The sequence below is a fragment of the Hipposideros armiger genome, unplaced genomic scaffold, assembly GCF_001890085.2.
Source record: "Hipposideros armiger isolate ML-2016 unplaced genomic scaffold, ASM189008v1 scaffold_49, whole genome shotgun sequence".
In the NCBI taxonomy this organism is placed as follows: domain Eukaryota; kingdom Metazoa; phylum Chordata; class Mammalia; order Chiroptera; family Hipposideridae; genus Hipposideros; species Hipposideros armiger.
Window position 1 is genome coordinate 5,302,163 of NW_017731399.1, and position 15,615 is coordinate 5,317,777.

Here is a 15,615-nt window from a genome sequence, read left to right on the forward strand (position 1 = left end):
AAACAGATACAATTGAGTGGATGTTGTCCCAAATAATCATTGAAATAAAACTAATGGATCACATTATAGCAACAATGAATGCCATCTTGGTGTCTTGTAACCAAAGAGCTCCCTATACACTGGCAGAGTGAATGGATATACACTGGTGTTTCCATCTTGAAAATGAGATTACTATGTAATAATACAATGGGGATATCATCAAATTTTAGAAATGGGGCCAAATATTCAGACAGAAATAGAGACAGCTGGTCCATCTTCACACACTGTTGATCAAAGCTCTCCAGATTACAGAGGGGGCACCTAACCCTACAGACCAGACTAATTCTATTTAATTGGTTTCAGAAGAAATTTTTTAAAAATAAGTAATAAGGATGGGAAGCTTTCATCAGGGATTAGCATTCATTGAAAAAAACTGAGATTTCATTTCTACACAGTTAGAAGGCATCTGCTACTTGGGGATAAGAATCAAACACAAAACTCCTTGAGATATTTTTACACACATTAAGGACTTCAGAATTCTTGACTGAGGTCTTACCATCACTGTACTCATTAACAAGAGACACTGACTGCCACAGAAGAAATAATCTACACAAAGTAATCCCGAAGCCATAAAGTGATGTTAAATTCCCCCTAAAGGTAAACCTCTCACACTCCTCTGTTTAGGTGTTGGCTAATGACCCAATTATTTACACAATATGCAAACTAAGGGTAATAACGTTGGGCAATTTGTATTTGATGCTGAAGTATGGTCTCCTGGCTCCTAACTGCAGAAAGAGATGAAGTGAATGGTTAACTGGGGGCTAATCAAGTCCTATGACAAACAAGATCACAGTTCTTAGTGAACAGGCACTCTTTATAACCACAGCCTAAATCATTAATATGAAGGTCTTGGTGATTTATATCAAGGAAAAGAGCTTGACTCACCATGTAATAAGGAATTTTATCAAGGGTATTCACTGATAGGAAATACTTGACCAGTTTCTTATAAACCCATTCTAAAATCTTTCAACTCAACTCGGCAGATGTGCTGACAATAATTATATAATCTGAACACCTGATTTTCAGCAACTCCAAAATGAACGCGACCATGTCTCACAAACAGCAGTGCCCCAGACGAACGAAGACAATGCAATTCGCATGCTTATGCACATCGCTACCTGCAGACGCCAAAACAGTAGTTACGTCTGCAACACACAAAATCACACAGCGAGCTGTGGCTGTCTTCTACTTCCTATCAATAGAGGCCTTCATCTACAGGCCTACTTCCAGATATTCCAACGGGAAAATAAATATGTATCCACATGTTAAAAAGTCAACTCACATTACATGATGAAAATCTGGTCTTTTTGCTACAGACTGGATAAATCCGCTTGTCTTTTTCTCTTTAGTGCAGACACAGTAAGAGAAGTGCTAGGCAGTACCCTTAATGCATCATCAGAGAAAATCCAAAAAAAGAAAAAGCGAATTAAGGTTTCCTTTCTAAAAACAATTTTCATTTTATCTTTATTCCTAAATGACTTAGGTCCTCCACTTCAAAATGCATATGATTATTTAACATTTTTGCTATAAAATAAACTCGAACAACGTCAACTTAAATTATTGAGCGAGAACAAAAAATGACTCGCACCCACTTTCATGGCCTGGTTGCCTAGTAGGTCTCAGTAAGCCCGCTGACCCATCATTTTGAGGAAGGGAAGAAATGGATATCAAAATTCCATCCTACATGTGAGAGATACTGATGAGTGGGACAAGTTAGAGGAAACAAAACAGATACAGTATCAACTTCAAGAATTTCCTCCTTCCTCAATTGTGCTGTGTCGGGGGTTATGATGGAGTTGCAGGCAGAAAAACAGCCCTTTCTAAGAGACCTGGGTGGGGGAATGAACTGGAGCTGGAAGACAGGCAACAGTTATATTACTGTTTCCCAAAGGACAGGATAACAAAGGCTGGAGGAATGTTCCAACACCGACACACAAAATACGAACTGCTTACAAATGTCAGACATTCTACTGCGTTCATTCTATCTAGGGAAGACGTCTGCTTCCACACATGTATATTCACCCTCTAGGGTACTTTAAAACTCAAAGAAGCCTCCCTTCCTAATTCCCTCAATCAGAAAAGAGAGTAGAAAATCGTTTAGCAGCATTCCAGATCATTTGTGCCAATTGAGATGATTCATGTGCTGCTTTCCCAGACTAAATGGGCTGCGGCCAGCACTTTCAAGTCAACAGGGGTGGGAGAGCAGGACCTAATTACAGCTCTGAGTCACTGTCTACAAGCTCCCTCAGCCCAGTGGGCCATCCCCCACAGAGGCACCATATCAGCTGGAGGTATCAAAACAAGCCAAGTCTACAAATCCCTTTATATAAAAATTAAATAAGACGGCATTCCACAAGAAATAAAAATATCAGTTCATTGAATTGATTGTTTTCAAAGAAAATTTTCAATAGGCTTTTTCCCTTAAAAAGCACCTATAACACTGACGTTTTGAGAAGAAAATGGACATATTGGGTTGTCGGAAAAGTCATGACGCATTTTTGCAACGAAAAACATAGAAAAATACGTCATGACTTTTCCGACAACTCAATAAAACATATTACAGGATGACAGCTTAACTATCTTGCATTTCTTGAGTCTATATTTAGCCAGATGTACAAAATGGTGTACTATCTTCAACTCTGGTCCTCTCCAAAGGGAGAGGTTAAGTACTCTTCTCATAGGAGCCTCATTGATGGGAGTGTTTCCACTTGGGGGCTAATCTTCTAACATTGGCAACATCTGAATTTAAGACCCTGCGTGCTAATCTTCTAACATTGGCAACATCTGAATTTAAGACCCTGCGTGCACAATGGAGGAAAAAACCTAAAGCTAGGTATATTTAAATAAAATTGAAAGAATCCTTTATTTTAGTAACAACCAGAAAATGCATGCGCACGGCACAAAAACCTAAATTTGATTTTAACAAAAGATGGTACTGCTTTCCTTCCTGTAACATGGATACAACACATATGAATTAAGGGGAATGGGAAGGGGGAATCTTTTGGGTTTACTATTTAGTCACATGTTAAACATGTAAGCAAAGATAACACCCTGGGGGGGAAAAAAAGAATTCTCTTTTGTCACAAATCTTTCTCTGACACTTTGAGTACAGTAAAACCTTGGGTTGCAAGTAACGTGGCTTGTGAGAGTTCCGCAAGACGAGCAAACATTTCTAATACATTTTAATGTGGTAAACGAGCAATGTCTTACAAAACGAGTAGTTTGTTTCCAGAACGAATTATGCTCGCAAACCAAGGTATTACTGTAATTATATTTCCCAATTCAAAGAATTAATAATCTCTGAATGAAAATGACTGTTCAGTTCCCAGTTTCAACAACATTCCAAACAAGAATAATGGGTAATATGGAAAGAATGAGTTTTTGTGTGCGGAAGTTAAATGACCTAAGATACATTTCAGACAAGAATGATAAAAAATTATCTCCAAGGCTCACATCGGGGCCCAAAAAGTAACACAACAAAGACTTCTGAGACTCACAAGTGACTGTGACACTGAGGGGGAGCAGAGTTTGCTACCCCAAAATATGCCTTTTGGGACACTGATCATTTTAAGTTGGTTATTTTTAAGAAACATAAGATGAAGAAAGAAACTTTGACCTTCACCCTCATGGCCTAAAAGAATTCAGCCAGAGGACAGGCTCAGGGAGGGAGTCATCGTCACAGACAACTATAGTTTAGTATGAACTAGTGTGTGACGGGGAGGAACCTAGCAAGGTCCTTCGGATCAAAGTCCCCTCTACGTCTCATTGTTGAAGATGGCCCAGCAAACATTTCTTTACCAAATATTTGCTTTTCTATCTCAGCGTGAATTGCCTTGCTGATCTATGAAGTCCCAAACCACAACCCACCACCAACAGGACACCTTAGCTCAAGATGGCATGAAAGCCTGAACTGCCCAATCTGTCCTCAGGTCTCCTATTTGTGTGGAACCCCCATACGTGCATACATAATAAGTTTGGTCATTTTTCTCCTGTTAATCCGTCTCATGTTATTAGTCCAGCCAGAAGAACATAGGAGGGTAAACGTAAAATTATTTTTTCCTTCCCCACAATACTATATTTCAAGGTACCATGCTTCACAGTCTATTCATCGCAATGGATGCTTCTTTTACAACTGCTGGTACCAGTATAAGGAATAAGCTGACAAATTTAGAAAGCATGGAAGTAAATTTCGTAGGTGGGATGACTAATTGTCAGAGTGCAGAAAAATGCGTAAGATTTACCTAAGTTTGCCTAAAGCATTCATATTGACCACAGGATGCATAGAGCTATTTAAATTAAAAAAGCAACCAATGCACTCTGAAAAGCTCTTTTTTGGCATAGTTGGTCTAAAAGTGTCCTGCACATGCCAAGCCTGCACAGGAGTGCAGGATCGGGGACAGAAAGTGAATTCAGTAGCAAGCCAGGTACCAGATTCCAGAAGACACGACAAAAGGTTTCATCAGCATATTGATGAAATGCATCAACCACTTAAAATCTAACACATTTTAGTACCAATCACTAGGATGCCTAGTAATCAATCTTTGGACAAATATCTGAGAACAAATTTACAGTCTCCTTCCGTGATCCTGAATTTATTCTAAACTCCTTGGAGATTTTAAACAACAAATAGACATAGTATCTACATGTACCTGAAGTGAAAAACCATACAAATATCATACTACATGTGTGTGGTACAAGGACAAACAGATGCGTAAGGAGAATAAAGACCCAAACCAGGACAGGGGTTCCACAGAGGCAGGGGAACGGCACTGCAAGTAGGGAGGCCTACCCTGGGTTTTAATTGTTCCAAGAATGGGGAAAAATTCAATTTCTCTAGTGTGTTGTGGGAGGGTACACAGAGATTTTGTTATATTGTTCCTTATATAATTTTTATATTCAGGATATTCATATGAATTTTTGAAAAGCAAACAAGGAATTAGAAGTTTGGGTAGAGATTGTTCTAAGAACAGGTCTGCACTGCCGAATACACACGTATACAAGGGGACCGTTTTCAGGCCAGTAGTCCAAGGCCCTTTCCAGCATTCACAGCCCAAGTGCATTGATTAAAAGGCAAAACTTTCAGGGAGCGTGGGGTGGTGGTGGTGGTGGGGTGGGGTGGGGAAGTACCTGAAAGCAATATATTTTATTCTCCTGTCTTTGAATACCAAATCACTACCTGTTAGCTATTAAGAATGAAGAGGGTGCCAGGCAACACCAACACACCCTGCCAGTTTAATTTAACGGTACTATTTTGCCTTGCTTTGTAATTACTCCCACATTCCCCAGGGAGAAACTAATGGATTACTAAAAATAAAATGGAGATGGAGTGAATCACTTGGGATGTTTTGGCTCCCAACACAAACTGGCTTCAACAAAGAGGAAATATATTGGCTCAGAGTGTGGACTTCTGAAGGACACACACACAGGCTTCGGGGCTGGCTTCTCTGCCCTCCACCCGTGGCTTCTTGCCCAGGCTGCAGACACTCCAGACCTCACACTGGTACAAAACAACAGCCAGAAGAAGAGAGAGAGAGAGGCAGGCTCTTTCCGTTGCTCTGTTTATTACAATAGAAGGCTTCTCCCAGAGCTCTGGCAAACCTACCTTGGAGTCTCACAGGCTAGAACAGGATTACTGGACCATTCCTGAAACCATCCCTCTACCCAGTTAATGCCCAACACTCGCTGATGCTTTGTACATGATGAGTCAGTTATGGACAAAGCAGGGATGGGATTGACCCTAATCGGGACTCACCATGGAGCGGCAGTCAGTTCCTCAACTCGGTAACATGGGGGATCAGCTGGACACAGGCTATGGCTCCAGCCCTAATATCCACTCTGCTGGTACTTACAGGGAATAGCCTGAGCAAGACTATGTTCACCAGAAGATGAAATTCATCACTACCATCACAGATTTGTATATAAAGCTACAGATTCAAAAAGCAGAAGACCAAATGAATTTATCCCTTTGAGAAAAGCAGGCTTTACAAACTTTGTTTCTATATTTACACTGCTCCAATGAGAAATTTAAAAACAGAAAGTAAACACTTTTTAAAGCAGAGAGGTCATAGGAAATATGCTACAGTACTTACTATATTCTTGTGTCATGGCTACAGAAATTTAGACAAGTAGCATCCACAGTAATAATGTGCAACCTGGAAAAAGTTAAGAAAAACAGAAAATAGTTAAAAATATATTTTTTAAAATGGAAAACAATAGTTAAGTACACAAGAAACTTCACTAAAATAAAATAGCTGCATAACAAAAGTTTTATCTTGTTTTCTGAAAGTGGCACACCAGCCTTTTTAAAGTAAGTAGCTGCAATGAAATCAGAAATTAGAGAAAATATCTGTAATATTAGAGTATCTAAATATTTTCAACTTCAAATCATCTGCATCTACATCTGACCACCAAAAAAAACCAAAACAGACAAACAAAATACATCCTACTCAAGTAATATTGCCCTGGAAGGCTACTTATAAAACTGAAACAAAAACAGAATTATTAAACGGAGCTCAAAAATCATGTGGTCTACTTCCTATGACACACATCTACTCTATTCAATTCAATACAACCTAAAGTTAGATAAATCAGCTTCAGGTTCTCAATGTCTAACCTCAGGGAGCTGAGGAAATAGTTTTCAAAAAAATACACATATCTGATTCAAATATGTGACACTGCATGTTAATAAAATCTTTGAATATTCAGCATACCATGGAATGCTAAAGAAACACACCCATGGAACCAGGGACTCTAAGACTAGGGAATGACATTTAATACTCAAAAGTGAAAGGTAAGAATGTTGTCTCTAATCAGAGCCCAGGACAAATAACAATGTGGCAAATCACACCCTTAATTAAGAAGGACTTCAAGCCACAAAAATCTATGGCTGCTGTGGTGTTTCCTGGGGATGGTGTGCCCTGACAAGGATAAGGATAGCTACTGTCCATGTGCTACAAACACCATGTCTAATTTCACTTTCCTTTCGTTTGTAGGGGAGGAAAGAACTTCTCCTCTACTCTCTCAAACTCAGCTCTTGGGAGCCTGCAAATTAAACTGACAAGATAAATAAACAGGAGAAAGGGCATATGTTTCTTTATTGATGTTAATATTTTTGCATGCATGGGGATGTCACAGAAAATAAGTGAAAACCCAAAGTGGCAGTTAGGCCCAGGGGCTTATATACCATTTTAACAAAGGACAATAAATTGTGGAGAAGTGACTAGACAAAGGAAAACGGGATTTGGGCTCTTAAGGTTTATACATTGCTGGAAGATGACTAGGAAACATGACAGATAAGGACTGTTTTGTAAGATTATTTTATGTGGACTCCAGTTTTGGTGGTAAAAACTGTTCTCCTCTTTCTAGTATGGGAGATGGGTGCCTCTTTACAAATGTAAAGTTGTGCAGAGAGCTTTTTCCACTGTCTGCTATTTCTCAATTTCCTTCAGCTCAAAATAATCCTTATGCCAATGTGGCACATTTTGGGGTGGCATACCTTGATCCCCTTCAGAACTATAAAAATAAAAACACCACTAAAAGAATAAAAGTGCATGTTTCAGAATGGAAGAAGATATATAACCACCAAAGAACTCATTCAGAACAAAGCATATGAAAAGGTGCTCAACCTCATTCATTACCATGGAAACACAAGTTAAAACCACAGAGAGATAAAATTACATACAGATCAAAATGTCTAAAACTAAATATCTGACAACACCAAGTCTTAGGATGTGGAGCAATTCAGCTCTCATACACTGCTGGAGGGAAGGTGAACTGAAAAACTGTTCAGCAGTGTCTAATAAAGCAGAGAATACACATATATTGTGGCCCAGCAATTCCTCTCCTAGGGAAATGCCTACCAGGAATACACATACAGATACATACGCATAGGTCCCAAAGACACATACAGCAAAATATTGGATTGCGAGTAACTTGGTTTGCGAGTGTTCCGCAAGACGAGCAAACATTCCTAACACATTTTAACGTGGTAAACGAGTGATGTCTTGCAATATGAGTAGTTTGTTTCCAGAACAAATTATGCTCGCAAACCAAGGTATTACTGTACAATAATATTCAAAGAAGCATGCACTGTATTAGCCGAAACTCAGTAACAAATAAGCTGTGGAGTATTCATACAAGGGAATACTATACAGCAGGGGTGAGTCGGCTTTTCTGCAAAGGACCAGGTAGTAAATGGTTTTGGCTTTGCCTGCCCATGGTCTCTGTGCCTTACTTCAACCACTCAGCTCCACCGCGGAGTGTGAAAACTGCCACAGGCAATATGTAAATGAATGGGTGTGGCTGTGTTCCAACAAGACCTTATTTGCAAAAACAGGCAGCCAGCCCACAGACTGCTGTTTGCCTGCTATACAGTAATGAATATAAGTGAACCATAACTAATGCAAGAGCACAAATGAATCTCTCAGAAGTGACGTTGAGACAAAGAAGCCAGACACATGAGAGAACATACGGCATGATTCCATTTCATAAAGTTCAAAAGTAGGTAAAACTATGTATGTCGGGATAGTAGTTACCTTTGAGTGTGGGGAGACATAGAGACGGGAAGGAGGTGAAAGGGGAATTTAGGTAAGCCAGTGATACTGAATTTCCTGACTTGAATGGTGGTTTCATGACTATGTTCAATTTGGAAAATTTCATTAATGTGTTCCCTTACGATTCACTTGTCTTTATATGTGTTGTACTTGAATAAAAAAATAAAATATTTTAATTTTTTTTTAATAAATAAAGAATACAAGCCAACAGTGTAAGTGGATGTTTTCTCGTAGCTCACACTCCATGGATATCAAACATGCTGATACACCAGCAAGCCTGTGAGACCCCCCCCCTTTATGTAGTGTGATGTCTGCACTGCAACTAAACCTCTGTTCTGAGTTCCAGGTAAGGCTCTGGAGAGTGAGCTATGATTAGATGGAAAAACAGGGGCAGCAAGAGGAGAATGCAATGCAGAGGGAGAGAGGAAAGTAACAGATGGTGGAGGAAGAGACGGGTGGGAATAAGTACATGTGACATAATCTGCTGGATAATCTATGCAGAATAGAAAGTAACATAAGCAGCTTAGAAACACAATTTGGAAGGTCACTGAACTTGCCTTTTGGACAAAAATAATGACATTTTAAAAGCTGACTAGGGTTCTTAAAAGAGGGTTGAAGGGATTTGTTTCCAGCACAACAGTTTCTTCCAATCTAACAGATTAACTGGGCAGGAAGTTTCAGCTTTTCAACTGAGGAAGCAAACCTGACAGATCAAATAACCTTGACTACTAGGCTTCCATATTTCAAACCATTTCTATACCTTGATGTCATTTTGTCCCTCTATACTGTAACTTAAATTTAATTATATATTGTAACTTTCCAGGGATCATAAGAAGCCATTAAATTACCAGGGTCGTGCCCAAATATATGAGGAGAGGCAGAGAACATGAAAATGCCAGAGACGACAAGATCATGGGCAACACATGAGGAGACACATTCTATTAGGATGAACTTACATACATCATGAGTGAAACAAAGAGCAGAGGAGTGAATGAATAAGTGAAAAGAATTGAAACCCATTCACTATACTGCATTTGCGGCATAACCAGTACATGCGAGAAACTGAACCAGATGCGTGAAATGCAAAGATCAAGTTCCTGTCTTTATGCATCAATGATTTAAATGTCATAAAAGTTACACAACGTTCACACGTGCTATGGATCTATGAATTACCTGGACAGAGTTATTAAATGTAGGCGTGAAATGCAAGTGCAGAGAGGAGGGTAAGGAAAGGACGTCCTCATATAGTAGGTTACAGTTGAAATGGGTTTTGAATAATTAAAGATGGGCAAGATAAGAGGAAATAGAACATCATTTCAGGCAGAGAGAAAGAACGTGCAAAGACATGGAGGCATGAATAAGCCAGTCACATCTGAGGAATAACAAGAAATCTGAGGCAGCCTGAACACAGTCTACAGGCACAAGCTAAGACTGAGATAGATGATGGTGGGACTCATCACGTACACTGAGTTTGAATTTTATCTTCCAGGCGTTGTGGAGCCATCGGGGCAGCAATGGGGGCAACAATGAGAACAGAACACAAGGAATAGAGGGGGAGTGACAGCTCTCCAAATACATCTTCTTGTGTAGTTTTGACATTTATAGCTATCGTAATGTTTCACAAAATTTAAAAAGTAAATAATTAACATCAACCACTATATGAGGTTAATTCAAAATGAAACACAATCAGTAACAAATAAACTGCATTTTATATATACAACACAGCTACCCTTAGAGGAGCACAGAAGAAAAGAAGGTACCACACTGGAAACCAGTATCTTGACTATATATACTGAGGCTAGAGACAAAACAAAGAAAGAAAGGGGCAAGGTCAGAATGAACTCTATGGTGGTGAGCTTGAAACAGAAATATCATGGTTTTTAATACGTATTTCCACAGATGACAGACAGACAGATATAGACAGATGTAGGCATGTGTACACATATATATTTCCCAGCTCTGTCCTCTGAGAAAACCTAGGGACAATGATATCCCAGTAGCAGTGAGCACACCCAGCACCCAGTGACTGGTTTCTAAATACCGTCCTCTAATGAAAAGAATGAGGGCAACTTGGGGAAATAAATGTCTGGCTGCAAAGCTGGAGCAGGTAAAGTACCAGATGAGCCTGAAACATCTTGTGGTGCAAGAAAGTAAGGAAGTGCTCAAAAAAGACAGGGACTTATCAAACGGACACTGGAACCAACCTGAAGGGGCCAAAACTGAGACAGTTTGAACAATAAAATAAAAAATCACATTAGCAGATTAGAACCCATAGGATAATACAAATACCTATGTACCTATACTGATAAAAATAAATACCTGGATACTTAAATAAATGGGGGGGGGGGAATTAAATGGAATCCCTTTTCCAGCCTATATAAAAATCAATTCCAACTTAAGACTTGCATGTAAAAGGTAAGATTATAAAAATTTTAGTGGACAAAATTATATTTTATGGCCTCAGAATAAGTCAATATCACAAAAAAAGAATAAATAATAAATTTATTTTAAAATAAAGAAGTTCTATTCATTAAGATACCATAAAGAAAAGAAAAGGAAGCAGAAATCAGAAAACACATAACCAACAAAATGTAAGTATCTAGAATATATCTCTTATAAATGTATAAGAAAGAGAATCCAACAAAAAAAAATGGACAAATGTTATAAAAGGAAATACAGAAGGTCTTTAAATACATGAAATGATTCTTAGTTTCTTTAGTAATTAGAGACATAAATAAAAAGCATCTACCAGCCTGGCTACTTTTAAAAAGTCAATGTCAGGTGTGTGGCAAAGATGTGGGACAATGGAAACCTCAGACTCTGGTAGGAGTTTTACGTTGGTACCATCACTTTGAAAACCATCAAGCATGGGCATATCATACCAGCCAACAATTCTACTAAGCTTATGGCCATCAGAGACAAAGACAACTGTTCATAACCACAGAAAACTGCAAACAACCCAAATTCCAACAGGAGAATAGGAGAACAAAATATGGTTTTGTGTGCAGTAAAGTCAGTGAACAATGCTTCTGATGCTAAATGCAACAGTGTGGAAAAAGTCAATGAGACAATATCCTTAAATACTTTTTTGGAAAGAAATTTTTGGGTTGTCGGCAAAGACGACGCATTTTTGCAACAACAACAAAAAAAATAGAAAAAAATACGTCATGACTTTGCCAACAACCCAATAGTTATAAACTAAATCTTTTTAAATTAGATGACAAGCCCATTGAAGGCAGGCTCAATACCACTTAACAGACATTAAAAGCTTCGCACAGTTTTGTGCTTGGTATTGTGGATGTTTCGGAGACAGAAACAAGTCCTCCTCGAGATGATAACGTAATTCTCTGTAACTCTGAACACAATACTGAGCCAAATGCTAGGCTAAACAAAACAACACTGTAGATTTTGTTCATTATTTAAAGAAAAAGGTTCTTAACTTCTCGAAGTCTAATCAAAACACTTGACAAGGCATCATCACATGGTGGCTTTACAAAAGAAAAAAAAAGTATTTTAAAAAAAGACCCCAAAAATCTGTTACATTGCTAGTTGGCTACCACAACAGACGAGATTGTTTCTCTTAGGCTCATACCAATTAGACTATGGATTCGTTTAAAAACATTTATTAGAACAGTATAACTTTCTACCAAAAAAACTAAATAAACAACTTTTCAAATCAATACAATTGGATTAAAAACAAAACGAAACATTCCTATGAGCAGAGTTGCTCAGCGTTGCATCCATGATCTTCTGACTGCGATCAGCCCTGCTGTCACCACTTGCTAAGCTGACCTGGCCAAGGTCAGAGTGAAATGCACTCAGGAGCCTACTAGCCACCCTCAAAGCAAAAAGGTTCTTTGCACCATATAAGGTTGACAAATTTTAACAACTGGGAAAACCATAAGCTACTATGTACTTAAATTTGGCATCAAAGATACAATCTATTTTTCTTGATTTGAAAAGTTATAGTGTTCAGAATTTAGAGTATAATGGTCCACATTTAATATTGGGTGGGAGTATGCACAAAATCTTTATGACAGGTGGTAAATTATATAGAGACATTAAGTGACAGTTATAGCTGATTCAGCTCTAATTCATTGTTTGCTTCCTAACAGCACTGTTTTAAAAAGAGCAATTCCATAGTTCATAGAATAGATTTCTATTTTAAGCAGAGGTGACAATCTTTACTTATGTAAGAAGCAATTTATACAGGTTAGCAAAAGAAATGAACTGCAACGGATACGCTAGAGATATGTTAGGGAAAACCATTAGCTTTCATTCTCAAGGGTAGGTTTACCAATCTAACAGCCATTGAATTTATTAAGCCATAATTTTGCTATGCGAATTGTTTGTTCTTTCCTTCAGAGCACACTGCATAATCAGAAGGCAGTGTTTGCTTTCCTCTCTACAGCAGCTACTGTGCATTTGGCCTGAATTCTAAATAACCAGGTTCTTTATAAAATTTTTGAAACTCAGCCAATATACAGACCTTTTCACTAAAAATAAGCATGAAGGAAACAGGCTCAAATCATAACTGTCATGTATTTACTCAAAATGGGGAAAACAGCCTTCTCAGACAAGTTGGATAAACATGCACAGACCTCACAATCACCATATATGCTCTTCTGTTGTTAAGAAAAAGAACTGTTGTTAAGAACTTGAAGCATGAATGAATATTCAATTGGAAGTTGGATGACATCAAGATCTATGGCATCTTTGGCCTAAAAGCTACTACTTAACCAATCACATCATGTCTTTCTACATTGGTTAAGCCTACACTAGGTATGATGGTTAGTTTTACGTTAATTTGGCTAGGCTATAGTGCTCAGTTACTTAATTAAATACTAATACAGGTGTTGCTGTGAAGGTATTTTGTAGATACAATTAACAACTATTAATAGTTGACTTTAGGCAAAGTACCGTATTTCCCCATGTATAAGACGCACCCTTTTTCGAAAAATTTGGGGTCTAAATACTGGATGCGTGTTATACAGTCGTTGTAGATTTTTTTTACTTGCATTTCCCGCAAGTAATGAGGAGTTGTATGAATTTTATGATGGAAAAAACTTGAGTTCAATAACTTTATGTAATAAATTTTTTTCAAATTTTGGGCCGCAAAATTAAGGTGCATCTTATACATGGGAACGTCTTATACATGGGGAAATACAGTAGATTATCCTCAATAATGTGGGTGGGCCTCACCCAATCAGTTGAAGGTCTTCATCTCAAAAACTAAGATTTCCTAAAGAACACGGAATTCTGCCTCAAGACTTCAGCATCAACTTCTTCTGCCTCTGTGTTTCCACTCAGCCAGCCTGTCCTACAGATTCCAGATTTTTCAGCCCCACAATTGCATGAGTCAATTCCTTAAAATAAATCTTTCATAAATAAATAAACGTTGTGCGTGCGCGCGCGTGCGTGTGTGTGTTGCTTCTGTTTCTCTAGAGAACCTTGATTGATACACTATCCAATATGGGAATCCCACTATGAATTTTAAAGGTTTTTAAATTCAAAGTCATACAAGTAAAGAAATGCCTTAATTCAATTTACCTGGGGAAACAAAGCACCGTGAGACTAACAAAAGACCATACCTAATGACTGAGATACTCCCCAACTATCTAAAATAAAAGTAAATTGTAAGACGTGCACTATAGTATCAGCATGAAAAAAAAATAGTTGCTATGGCAAGAGCCCGGGAACTTGAGTTCTAACTTGGGGTCTGGGGAAGGAGGGGGGGGCCGGAAATGGGGAAACGGAGCACAGCGAACAGAGAAGGACGCACCTGAGTGGAGCTGTCCAGGTAAGAACTCGTGCCGCTAAGCTTTTAAGCGAACAATGTCTCAGAACTTACTATGTCCCAGGTGCTTTAGCTTGACTATCCCACCTGTTCACAACAATATTAAGTGGCAGATACTATTATGAGCCATGATTCTCAGGTGGGATGGGGGAGCTAAAGGCATAATTCTACAAGGTGACACAGCTACTAAGTGGTACTGGGTCCCGATTTTGAACCTAGGCCTTGCCTTGAGCTATGCAGCTACATGCTTTCCTAAAAGTATTTCCCAGGCAGAGCAAGAGGACAAAGTCATTCCAAGCCAAAGAATGTTACAATGTCACAGACGTCTCAAAAGCAAATGACAAATTATATTTTGAGACCCGTACATACAGAGAGGGGATTAAAGGGAAACAGCATGAGCAAAAATAGAAAAAGCAAAACTGTAAAAAAAAAAAGAAAGAAAGAAAGAAAGAAAGAAAAGATTTCTGGGTCAAAACTTAATACTCCACAAATTTACCTTTTTTCCCCTCCCCCCATCTCAACAAAATTTGGTAAGAAATATAAAAATACAAATAAATTCCCAAAAGTACATGAAATCCCAATACAGATGACATCAGCAGATCACACAAGTGAGAAATTCTAAGAAACAGAAAATATACAGATTGAAGACAAAACTCAATAGATCTCGAAGACCAGAAACCCCTTAGAAATAAGATGGACTTTCCCCCTTCCCCCGCGGTCTCCCCTGGCCAAAAAAAAAAAAAACAACGTCCTAGCAGAATCTAGGAAAAACTCAAAACCGTGTCAGCAGATTCTGGAAGAAGAAACACACCTTGGATGACCAACCAGGTAATTAAAGAACCTGACACCCACATCAGTCCCTTCCCTATGAGACATGGCCATGGGTGGCATTAGCCACTGGATTAAAGCCATGAGAAACACCATAGTGATCCTTGGGACTGGAGAAACTGGACAATGTTCCAGGTAACCTATAATTTACAGTTTACCTATGGTCAGAAGGCAAGTAGCCCACACATCTTATGGGGAACTCCACCCTACCTGTCGTCGCTCCTATAAATCAGAGCCCACGGGCACTCCCAGGCGAACAGAATCTCTACAACACTGAATTCAACCTGGTGGTGGTTCTATCATTGGCTACAAGTAAATCTACGAGGAACAGTCCGAGGAGTTTAGAATATGACACCCCAAAACATTCCGATTTGGCATACTATTTTGACGTGATGGCAC

General features: G+C 38.7%; 1 protein-coding gene across 1 annotated transcript in view; it reads right to left on the minus strand.

Annotated features, from left to right (window-relative positions):
* SIPA1L1 (signal induced proliferation associated 1 like 1) overlaps nucleotides 1–15,615 on the minus strand; it is a 347,884-nt gene that overhangs the window by 187,367 nt on the left and 144,902 nt on the right. The window contains exon 4 of the mRNA XM_019640297.1: nucleotides 6,129–6,191. The gene's annotated coding sequence lies outside the window, so the exon portion shown is untranslated. The remainder of the gene's footprint in view (nucleotides 1–6,128; nucleotides 6,192–15,615) is intronic.